We start from the raw sequence: 11,082 nt of genomic DNA, 5'->3' as shown, positions 1-11,082 counted from the left end.
TGGCCAACCATCTGGGTGGAAAACTTCCATGATGCAGCCGACTGCGAGCAGCCGGGCGATCTCCTCACCAATGGCTCTTCACTTTTCCTCTGAAAAGCGACGTAGCGGCTGCCGGACAGGCTTGGCGTCCTTGCAGACATGGAGTTTGTGCTCAGTGTACTTCCTCGGAAGACTCGTCATATCTTTTGTACACCATGCAAAGATATCCCGATTATCATGGAGGAAGTCGACAAGTTCGCCCACAACGATGTACTAGCTAGACCTTGGGTTGGCCAGGTTTAGCAGAACTTTCTTATTGTCCTTGTATGGCTAGAAGGAGGCCTCATTAGCCGGCTGCTTGGGCAGAGCCAGCGCAACCGGCTGCTCACCAGCCAGCGCCACGATCCGGTCGAGCTAGCGTCTCTCCTTGGCGATGACCAGCGACTCCACCAGCTTGGAGCCAGCTTGCGCGCACTCAATGAATTTCTTGTAGTCACAAACAAAGGTTGAGGCCCTGGGGCCCTGGCATCTTCATCTTGAGTTAGGGGTAGTGGGGGACCACCATGAACTTGGCCAGGGTAGGCCGGCCTAGGAGCACGTGGTAGGGACTGGAAAGGTCCACCACCTCAAACCAGATTGGCTCACGGCAGAAGTGGATACTCGAGCCGAACAAGACGTCCAGCCGAACCCGGCCTATCGGGGAGCAGAAGAGGCCCGGAACAATGCCATGGAACAACATCTGGGTCGGCTCCAGCTGCCTCGTCTCGATGCCAAGCTTTGTCATGGTGTCGTGGTATAGGATGTTGATGCTGATGCCGCCGTCGACGAGAACCCGCGTGAAATGGCAGGTGCGTTTTTCAGCGACAAAGACGGGGTCAAGGACGAGGGTGTGGCCGCCCGGCGTAGGCATGACGGCTGGGTGGTCCTCCTGGGTCCAGCTGACAAGGCAGACCAGTTCAAGTACTGGGGAGCCTAAGGGATGTTGATGTTAACCTCATGTTGGAGCCGGCGCTTGCTATGTGTGTTGTCACCCTCACTGGTGAAGACGATGTAGCATGCGTTCGGGGCAGGGAAGGCGTTGTTACGCATGGCATCGACCGCAGGAGGGGGTGGCAGCAGCGGAGGAGGCAACTGCCCCGCACCCGACGGAGGGGCCGGAGGCGGCGACAGGTCGTCCCTCATTAGGCATTGGGTGATGCTGCACTGCCGGAGTGTGTGCATGGATGGCTGCCCACCGTTGTGCTACTTGTGGGGATCGTTGAGGATCTGCTCAAAGCTAAGTTTGGCTGCCAGGCGGTCTTGCCGGTTTGCTGACGCCGGCTGCCGGCTTGCTTTGCCGGCTGCTCCGCTTTTGTTGGCGGCGAGATGGGCATCGTAACAAGGAGACGGTGGCTCACACTTGCGTTTGTTGTCGTTGTTGTGCTGCTACCTACTGCTTTCTCCAGTCGGCCGATATGTGGGTGGATTTGCCGGCAATGCCTTGTCGGCCTTGTCCACCATGACTTGCACTTTTATGGCGGTGGCGGCTGTGGCATACTTGTCTGTCGTGGCCATGAGCATGGCCATGGTGGTCGTCTCGGAGCGCAGGAGCATGTGTTTGAGTAAGGTGTCTGTGACGCCGCCGATTCAATCGTACACTAATCATGCACACAAACATGTACGATCAAAATCAGGGACTCACGGGAAGATATCACAACACAACTCTAAAAGTAAAATAGGTAGTACAAGCATCATATTACAAGCCAGGGGCCTCGAGGGCTCGAATACAAGTGCTCAAACATAAAAAAGTCGGCAGAATCAACAATATCTGAGTACAGACATAAGTTAAACAAGGTGCCCTAAGATGGCTAGCACAAACTGGGATACAGATCGAAAGAGGCGCAGGCCTCCTTCCTGGGATCCTCCTAAACTACTCCTGGTCGACGTCGGCAGCCTGCACGTAGTAGTAGGCACCTCCAGTGTAGTAGGAGTCATCATAGACGATGGCGTATGGCTCCTGGGCTCCAACATCTGGTTGCGACGTCCGGGAAGAAGAGGAAAAGGGGGAAAAGAGGGAGCAAAGCAACTGTGAGTACTCATCCAAAGTACTCGCAAGCAAGGATCTACACTACATATGCATGGGTATATGTGTAAAGAGGCAATATCGGTGGACTGAACTATAGAATGCCAAAATAATAGGGGGATAGCTAGTCCTATTGAAGACTACGCTTCTGGCAGCCTCCATCTTGCAGCATGTAGAAGAGATGAAGTCCTCCAAGTACCATCACATAGCATAATCCTACCCGACGATCCTCCCCTTGTCGCCCTCTGAGAAAGCGATCACCGGGTCGTCTCTGGAACTTGTCTGGGTGTGTTTTATTAAGTATCCAGTTCTAGTTGTCATAAGGTCAAGGTACAACTCCGGGTCGTCCTTTTATCGAGGGACACGGCTATTTGAATAGATAAACTTCCCTGGATGGATGTAGTACATAACCCAACACGCTCGATCCCCTTTGGCTGGACACACTTTCCTGGGTATGCCCGGCCTTGGAAGATCAACATGTCGCTGCCCTACCTAGGCACAACAGAGAGGTCAGCACGCCAGTTTAAATCCTATGCGCGCAGGGGTCTGGGCCCATCGCCCATTGCACACCTGCACGTTGCATACGCGGTCGGTGAGCAGACCTAGCCTCCCTTATACAAGGGCAGGGTTCCAGTCCATCCCGACGCGCGCCTCTCAGTCGCTTACATCAAGAAGGCTTCGGCTGATACCATGACGTCGAGTGCCCATAACTATTCCCGTGTAGTTGGTTAGTGCGTATAGGCCAATGGCCAGACTCAGATCAAATTCCAAGATCTCGTTAAGCGTGTTATATGAAGTAACCGTGGACGCCGACCAGGGCCAGGCCCACCTCTCACCTAGGTGGTCTCAACCTACCCTGTCGCTCCACCACAAAGTAATAGTAGGAGGCCGTCAAGAACCCAGGCCCACCTCTGCCGGGATGGAGCCACCTGTCCTTCCAGCCCCCCACATCGAAATCACTTGCGGGTACTCAACGAGCCGACCCGACTTTAGTCACCACCTGAATAGTATGTATGTATAGTATATACCCGTGATCACCTCCCGAGTGATCACGGCCCGATAGTATAGCATGGCAGACTAACAAGAATGTAGGGCCACTAATGGTAAACTAGCATCGTATACTAAGCATTTAGTATTGCAGGGAAGGTATCAACAGATGTAGCAACAATGACAGGCTATGCAACAGGATAGGATTAATCGAAAACAGTAACAGGCTATACTACTCGACTACAAGCAGTAGGGGGTAGAATAGGTGATATCTGGTGATCAAGGGGGGGGCTTGCCTGGTTGCTCTGGTAAGAACGAGGGGTCGTCAACTCCGTAGTCGAACTAGGTAGCGGCAGCGTCGGTCTCGTAGTCTACCGGAGAGAAGAGGGGGAAGAAACAATAAATATAATGCAAACATAAGCATGACGATGCAAGACATGACAGTGAGCAGTGCTAGGTGTGCCCCAACGTGGTAGTAGGTGGTACCGGCGAAAGGGGGAAACATCTAGGAAGTATCTCTGGTGTTCGCGTTTCGGATAGATGAACCGGAGGTGAAATGTTGCAGGTTCACTATGCTAGGGACGTGTGGTGGGCGAATGAACTGTGTATTCAGATTCGTCTCGTCGTTCTGAGCAACTTTCATGTACAAAGTATTTTCATCCGGGTTACGGTTTATTTTATGTTAATTTTCAAAGATTTAGTCAGTTTTTGTAATAAATTAATTTAGAGAACATAAGTGAAATTGCTATGGGTACACAGAGAGTATACCGACTAGGTTTTCAAGTGAGGCTGACAAGTGGGCCACTGCCTAGTCAGCAGCCCAGTCAACAGTCAACTGACAAGTGGGGCTGCATTGTAAGTGACCCATTCATTTAACAGAGTGATTTCATTTAACTAATTAAGTCAATTAATTAGCTAGGCCCCACTGTCAGTGTCTAATTATGTTAATTAAACTAATTTTAATTAGTTCTATTAATTAGCAGGGGTGGGCCCCATATGTCAGCGATTGGGTGAGCCCAGTCAGGTGGGTTAACTTGGTCAACTAGTCAACTGGGCCCCTAGGTCCCACTGGTCAGCAACCCAGGGAGGCCCATGAGTCAGGCCAGGTCAGCGGCGCCAACGACTAGCCACCGGCGAAGAAATACGCAGCGGAGGCCTCAGGTCGGCATCGAAAAATGACTACAGTGGTTCGTTTTGGGCGCGGTTTGCTCCTACGGCTTCGTCAAACTCGCGTGCATTCAGGGGTGGTTTTGGCTGCCCGTGAGATGGCCGGAATCATCGTCGGCATCAAGCTTTGTGGACACTGGAGTTCGGGCCGTGGCGGATTCGAGCAAGGAGGGCAGGGGGAGGTGCAGGCGTGTGCAAGACGGGCTCCTGGGAGCATGCAGAGCACGACAGCGTGCTCGGACGCGGGTTGCGGCAATGGGGACCACGCCGGCGAGCTCAACCGCTGCGGCAGGTTCGGCCAAATCGTTGAGGGCGAACTACGAGCGTGGAGAGGGGCAGGGAAGAGAGGGGAGAGGCGGCAGCCGCCCACGGCATTGCAGGGAAGGCTCGGGGAGGCCGGTGGTGGTTGGAGGGCGGCGGATTCCGGCGATGGCGAGGCGGCATCGGCGAGGATCGAAGAGGCATACGGGGTTGAAGAAGAGACGACGGCGATGACTTGGCGGGGCTCCTGCTCGCTAGCGTTGGTGTGGAGGTCGAGGCACGCAGGGCGACGATGCAGTGGGCGAGTGCACGTGCACCGGCCACGGCCTGGCGCGGCCAAGGGAGGCGGGCGGCGCGGGTGGTAGGGGCGGCCATCAGCGGCGGGGTGCGCAGAGGAAGGCGTAGGGGAGGATGAGACGAGCTCGGGGGAGGTGCGGGGTGGAGGCGACGGTTCGTCGGGCGCGGGCGTGCCGGTGAGGTTGGGGGTTCCGGCGCGGGGAGCATGGCGGCGCTGGAGAACGAGAGGGAGTGGGGATGGGGATCGTGTTGGAGGAGTGGGGGTAGTGGTGGTCATGGGGCTAGGGGTCAGTGCCCCCGGGGGGTATAGGCCAGGGGCTAGGCCGGCCAGTTGTTGGCCCGGTGGCCAGCTGGGCTACGGCCCAGCAGGGGGGTTCCTTTTACGTCTTTTGGTTTTGTTTATTTGTGTTTCTTTTTTTACTTATTTTTCTTCTATTTTTTGCCTTAGTTTTTTTGATTTAGTATAGTCTTATAAAATACTGTATTTAACTCCTAAATTAGTGTCATGGTCTTGCCCTCTGCCACAAAAGGGTTGGGCCCCCAAATAAAATAGTTTAGCAAATTAATATTTACAAAAGGCAGTAATTTAATTGTTATAGCCAATGTTTTAGTTATTTTGGAGCATTTACATATTTTATACAAATGTGGCTTCATCACCATAATTACCTATGCATTATATGTCACCTCTCGAACAATTTTAGTTTCATTGTTTGAAAACTCAAGCGGGAACATTAGCATATCGGTATCCCGGTTAAAAACAACACAGGGACCAAGGAAGAATGGTGACGGTGAGAAGTATCATCATACCAAGAATTTCTAAGAGGTGGAGCAATCCCCACAACATTCTTGATAGAAAAGAGAGTAATACTTCAAGGCAGAATAGAACACTAGCTGGAGAGCAAGTTGTATTCATAATGTGGACAAGTTCGCGATCAAAGGAAGTCAAGGGTGTTGTCGATGATAATAAAAAAACATCAAGGGCAACGAGGGTATTTCTCATCATGAACACAGTTGACATCTCAGAAGAAGTCAAAGTGTTGAAGGTGATCCGACACATTTGCCGGGAGGTTTCAAGAGGATGCAATCAAACTACAATGTCAACAAGCAAGGATATGACAATGTGGCAAGTTATAGGATCAATATATAAGATGCAAGCTCGGAAACAAAGTTGCCTTTCAAGACAAGCAACATGATGTTGAAAGCTCAACATAATTCGTGCTCACACACTGAAGAATTCGTGCACCAGAGAAGGACAAGGTAGCACAGTCAAAGGTGGCAAGACCAGGATGCAGCTGATTGTCTAGGAATGACTAGATTGAGTACAGAATTTCCTAGTAAAAATACTATGGGTATTTGACTTGTAGTGCGGAATAATTTCACTAGTCGGTGTCCTCGGTTGACAACAACCCAGAACCCGTAGAGTGATTACGACAAAGAAAGACATTACTTCAACAAAGTTAGTAAGATGTGGTGCAATGACAAGACATCTCCGAGATACCAGGGGGTAATACTCGAAGGTAGAACATGATAGAAGTAGAACCGGGTTATTGACCTATGACAGTAGATACTTCAACCTTGCCAAAAATAGACGAGGCACTGGAATGAATTGCCATCAGATATATCAGACCAGGACAGCATGGTCGGAACCATAAATGTAAGGAATCAATTTGAAGAATACAGAAAGAATCATACAGATGGATAATCATTTTGCAAGAAGCTTCCGAGACGGTCTACATCATTTTCATGGGCATGAACACAAAGTTCAAGGTCGACTCCCACTTCTTTAATGCATATCATTTCATTCACCTCTCGCTTTGATATAACTGTAGTGTTGGAATTTTATCTGGTAGAACACCGGAAGAGTATGACTTGTGAAAACTTTCGGTTCTCACGGATTAGGGGAAGGCATAGGTTCAACCCATCGGGCATCTTAGTAACATATACCACAAGTTTCAAAAGTAAACACACAAGCTCGAAAGCAGAGCATGGTTGGCCAAGCAGAGGATATAATTTACCAAAGGCATTATGTATCAGGGGAAGAACTCACAAGGTGATTGAATATGAAGGACACTGTCAGATAAAAATTCAATAATGGATCGGGCGATCCGCAACGGAGCTGATGTGAGTATCGGTACTCACTCAGAGGAAGAAAGAATGCAGAGGCATCAGGTTCAAGAATCACCTGGTTAGTCTGATGCTTAAATAGAAAGAAATTTTGGTTTCCAAAATGAAGGATCAGAAGCAGACGCTCTGATCAAGGAAGGATAAGTTGAAAACACGTAGTTGGACAATCAATAAAGGTTTGAATTGCCGAGAACCAACTCAAGTCCAGAATGACGTCTGGGTCAAAAAGATAATTTTAAAAAAGGATAACCTGTTATCAAGGACTACTAGTCATATGGAATTAACCATAATGCAAGCAGGCAAGAATTTCAAGAATAACAGGCTGCAGAGGATTTTCGAAAGATCGAAAAATATTCCGAAGAATTTTGTGAGACACATGAACAATTGAGGAGAATGGATCCTCGATAAATGTGAGAAAAAACAGTAAGGGTTTTCATGCAAAATAAAACTACAAAACAGTAAACTCAAAGGATTCTTGGGGCAACAGAGAATAGTCTGAGGCATCTTGTAACAACAAGAGCGACGAGAAATGATCATGAGGATGGCAAGTGCATGCAGATATCCATAGGGATATATCTGTGGCAGTGCATTGCAAAGGCGATGAGCACAAGGGTCTCGGGAAAATATCGAGGGATATCCCCAGAATCCTCTGACGAAGCAGGTGATCTTCCGGAATGAGGGCTCTTCAGGAGAGATAGTTACGAGAACCTAGAGTTAGAGTTAGCAAAATCATTTAACCCGAATAGAAGAGAGATCAGAGTCCGAGAGCATAGACGAGGAGTAAAAGATCCTAATACCACCCAATGGGGACATGGGCCCGTAAGGCACACAGCCATGTTAGTAAAAGTTTTATCGTGACTAGACTCGACTTCGGCCAAGGAGTGTGGAAGGGGGATTCCTACAGGCAGTCGGCTCTGATACCAACTTGTGACGCCCCCGATTCAATCGTACACTAATCATGCATGCAAATGTGTACGATCAAAATCAGGGACTCACGAGAAGATATCACAACACAACTCTAAAAGTAAAATAAGTCATACAAGCATCATACTACAAGCCAGGGGCCTCGAGGGCTCGAATACAAGTGCTCAAACATAAACGAGTCAGCGGAAGCAATAATATCTGAGTACAGACATAAGTTAAACAAGGTGCCATAAGATGGCTAGCACAAACTGGGATACAGATCGAAAGAGGCGCATGCCTCCTGCCTAGGATCCTCCTAAACTACTCCTGGTCGTCGTCAGCAGCCTGCACATAGTAGTAGGCACCTCCAGTGTAGTAGGATTCATTATCGATGGTGGCGTCTGGCCCTGGGCTCCAACATCTGGTTGCGACGTTCGGGAAGAAGAGGAAAAGGGGGAAAAGTGGGAGCAAAGCAATTGTGAGTACTCATCCAAAGTACTAGCAAGCAAGGATCTACACTACATATGCATGGGTATATGTGTAAAGAGGCAATATCGGTGGACTGAACTGCAGAATGCCAGAATAAGAGGGGGATAGCTAGTCCTATCGAATACTATGCTTCTGGCAGCCTCCATCTTGCACCATGTAGAAGAGAGTAGATTGAAGTCCTCCAAGTAGCATCGCATAGCATAATCCTACCCGGCGATCCTCCCCTCGTTGCCCTGTGAGAAAGCGATCACCGGGTTGTCTCTGGAACTTGTCTGGGTGTGTTTTAATAAGTATCCGCTTCTAGTTTTCATAAGGTCAAGGTACAACTCCGGGTCGTCCTTTTACCGAGGGACACGCCTATTCGAATAGATAAACTTCCCTGCAGGGATGCACTACATAACCCAACACGCTCGATCCCCTTTGGCCGGACACAATTTCCTGGGTCATTCCCGGCCTCGGAAGATCAACACGTCACTGCTCTACCTAGGCACAACACAGAGGTCAGCACGCCGGTCTAAATCCTATGTGCGCAGGGGTCTGGGCCGATCGCCCATTACACACCTGCATGTTGCGTACGCGGCTGGTGAACAGACCTAGCCTCCCTTATACAAGGGCAGGCGTTCCAGTCCAACCCGGCGCGCGCCGCTAAGTCACTGACATCAAGAAGGCTTCGGCTGATACCACGACGCCGAGTGCCCATAATTGTTCCCGCGTAGTTGGTTAGTGCGTATAGGCCAGTGGCCAGACACAGATCAAATACCAAGATCTTGTTAAGCGTGTTTTTATGAAGTAACCGCGGACGCCGACCAGGGCCAGGCCCACCTCTCACCTAGGTGGTCTCAACCTGCCCTGTCGCTCCACCACAAAGTAATAGTCGGAGGCCGTCGGGAACCCAGGCCCACCTCTGCCGGGATGGAGCCACCAATCCTTCCAGCCCCCCACATCGAAATCACTTGCGGGTACTCAACGAGCAGAACCGACTTTAGTCACCACCTGAATAGTATGTATGTATAGTATATACCTGTGATCACCTCCCGAGTGATCACAGCCCGATAGTATAGCATGCCGGACTGACAAGAATATAGGGCCACTAATGGTAAACTAGCATCCTATACTAAGCATTTAGGATTGCAGGTAAGGTATCAACAGATGTAGCAACAATGGCAGGCTATGCTACAGGATAGGATTAATCAAAAACAGTAACAGGCTATACTACTCTAATGCAAGCAGTAGGGGGTAGAATAGGCGATATCTGGTGATCAGGGGGGGCCTTGCCTGGTTGCTCTGGCAAGAAGGAGGAGTCGTCAAATCCGTAGTCGAACTGGGCAGCGGCAGCGTCGGTCTCGTAGTCTACCGGAAGAAACAACAAATACAATGCAAACATAAGCATGACGATGCAAGACATGACAATGAGCCTCTCTTGGTGTGCCCTAACGCGGTAGTAGGTGGTACCTGCGAAAGGGGGAAACATCCGGGAAAGTATCCCTGATGTTCGCATTTTCGGACAGATGAACCTGAGGTGAAATGTTGCAGGTTCACTATGCTAGGGACGGGTGGTGGGCAAACGATCTGTTTATTCGGATTTGTCTCGTCGTTCTGAGCGACTTTCATGTACAAAGTATTTTCATCCAGGTTACGGTTTATTTTATATTAATTTTCAAAGATTTAGTCATTTTCTGGAATAAATTAATTTGGAGAACATAAGTGAAATTGCTATGGGTACACAGAGAGTATACCGAGTAGTTTTGCAAGTGAGGCTGACAAGTGGGCCACTGCCTAGCCAGCAGCCCAGTCAGCAGTCAACTCTGTTGACTGTTGACCTTGTCAAACTGACAAGTGGGGCCGCATTGTCAGTGATCCATTCATTTAACAGAGTGATTTCATTTAACTAATTAAGTCAATTAATTAGCTAGGCCCCACTTCAATGTCTAATTATGTTAATTAAACTAATTTAATTAGTTCGATTAATTAGCAGGGGTGGGCCCCATAGGTCAGCGATTGGGTGAGCCTAGTCAGCTAGGTTGACTCGGTCAACTAGTCAACTGGGACCCTGGGTCCCACTGGTCTGTGACCTAGGGAGGCCCATGAGTCAGCCAGGTTAGCGGCATCGATGGCTAGCCACCGGCGACAAAATACGCGGCGGAGGCCTCGGGTCGGCACCGGAAAACGGCTAGAGTGGTTCGTTTTGGGCACAGTTTGCTCCTACGGCTTCGTCACGCTCGCGCACATTCAGGGGTGGTTCTGGATGCCCGTGAGATGGCCAAAATCATCGCCGGCATCAAGCTTTGCAGACGCCGGAGTTTGGGCTGTGTCGGATTCGAGCAAGGAGGGCAGGGGGAGGTGCACGCATGTGCAAGACGGGCTCTTGGGAGCGCGCAGAGCACGACAGCGAGCTCGGACGCGGGTTGCAGCAACGGGGACCACGCCAGCGAGCTCAACCGTGGCGGTAGGTTCGGCCAAATCGTCGAGGGCGGACTATAGGCATGGAGATGGGCAGGGAAGAAGGGGGAGAGGCAGCAGCCGTCACATCGTTGCAGGGAAGGCTCTGGGAGGCCGGCGGATTCTGGTGGTTGGAGGCCGGCGGATTCCGGCGATGGCGAGGCGGCATCGACGAGGATCAGAGAGGCGGACGGGGTTGAAGAAGAGACGACGACGACTTGGTGGAGCTCCTGCTTGCTGGCGTTGGTGTGGAGGTCGAGGCACGCAGGGCGACGAGGCGCAGTGGTCGAGTGCACGCGCACGGGCCACGGCCTGGAGAGGCCAACGGAGGCGGGCGGCGCGGGCGGTAGGGGCGGCCATCAGCAGCGGGGTGC

The sequence above is a fragment of the Triticum dicoccoides genome, chromosome 5B (assembly GCF_002162155.2).
Source record: "Triticum dicoccoides isolate Atlit2015 ecotype Zavitan chromosome 5B, WEW_v2.0, whole genome shotgun sequence".
Classification (NCBI taxonomy): domain Eukaryota; kingdom Viridiplantae; phylum Streptophyta; class Magnoliopsida; order Poales; family Poaceae; genus Triticum; species Triticum dicoccoides.
This window is presented reverse-complemented; position numbering follows the sequence as displayed.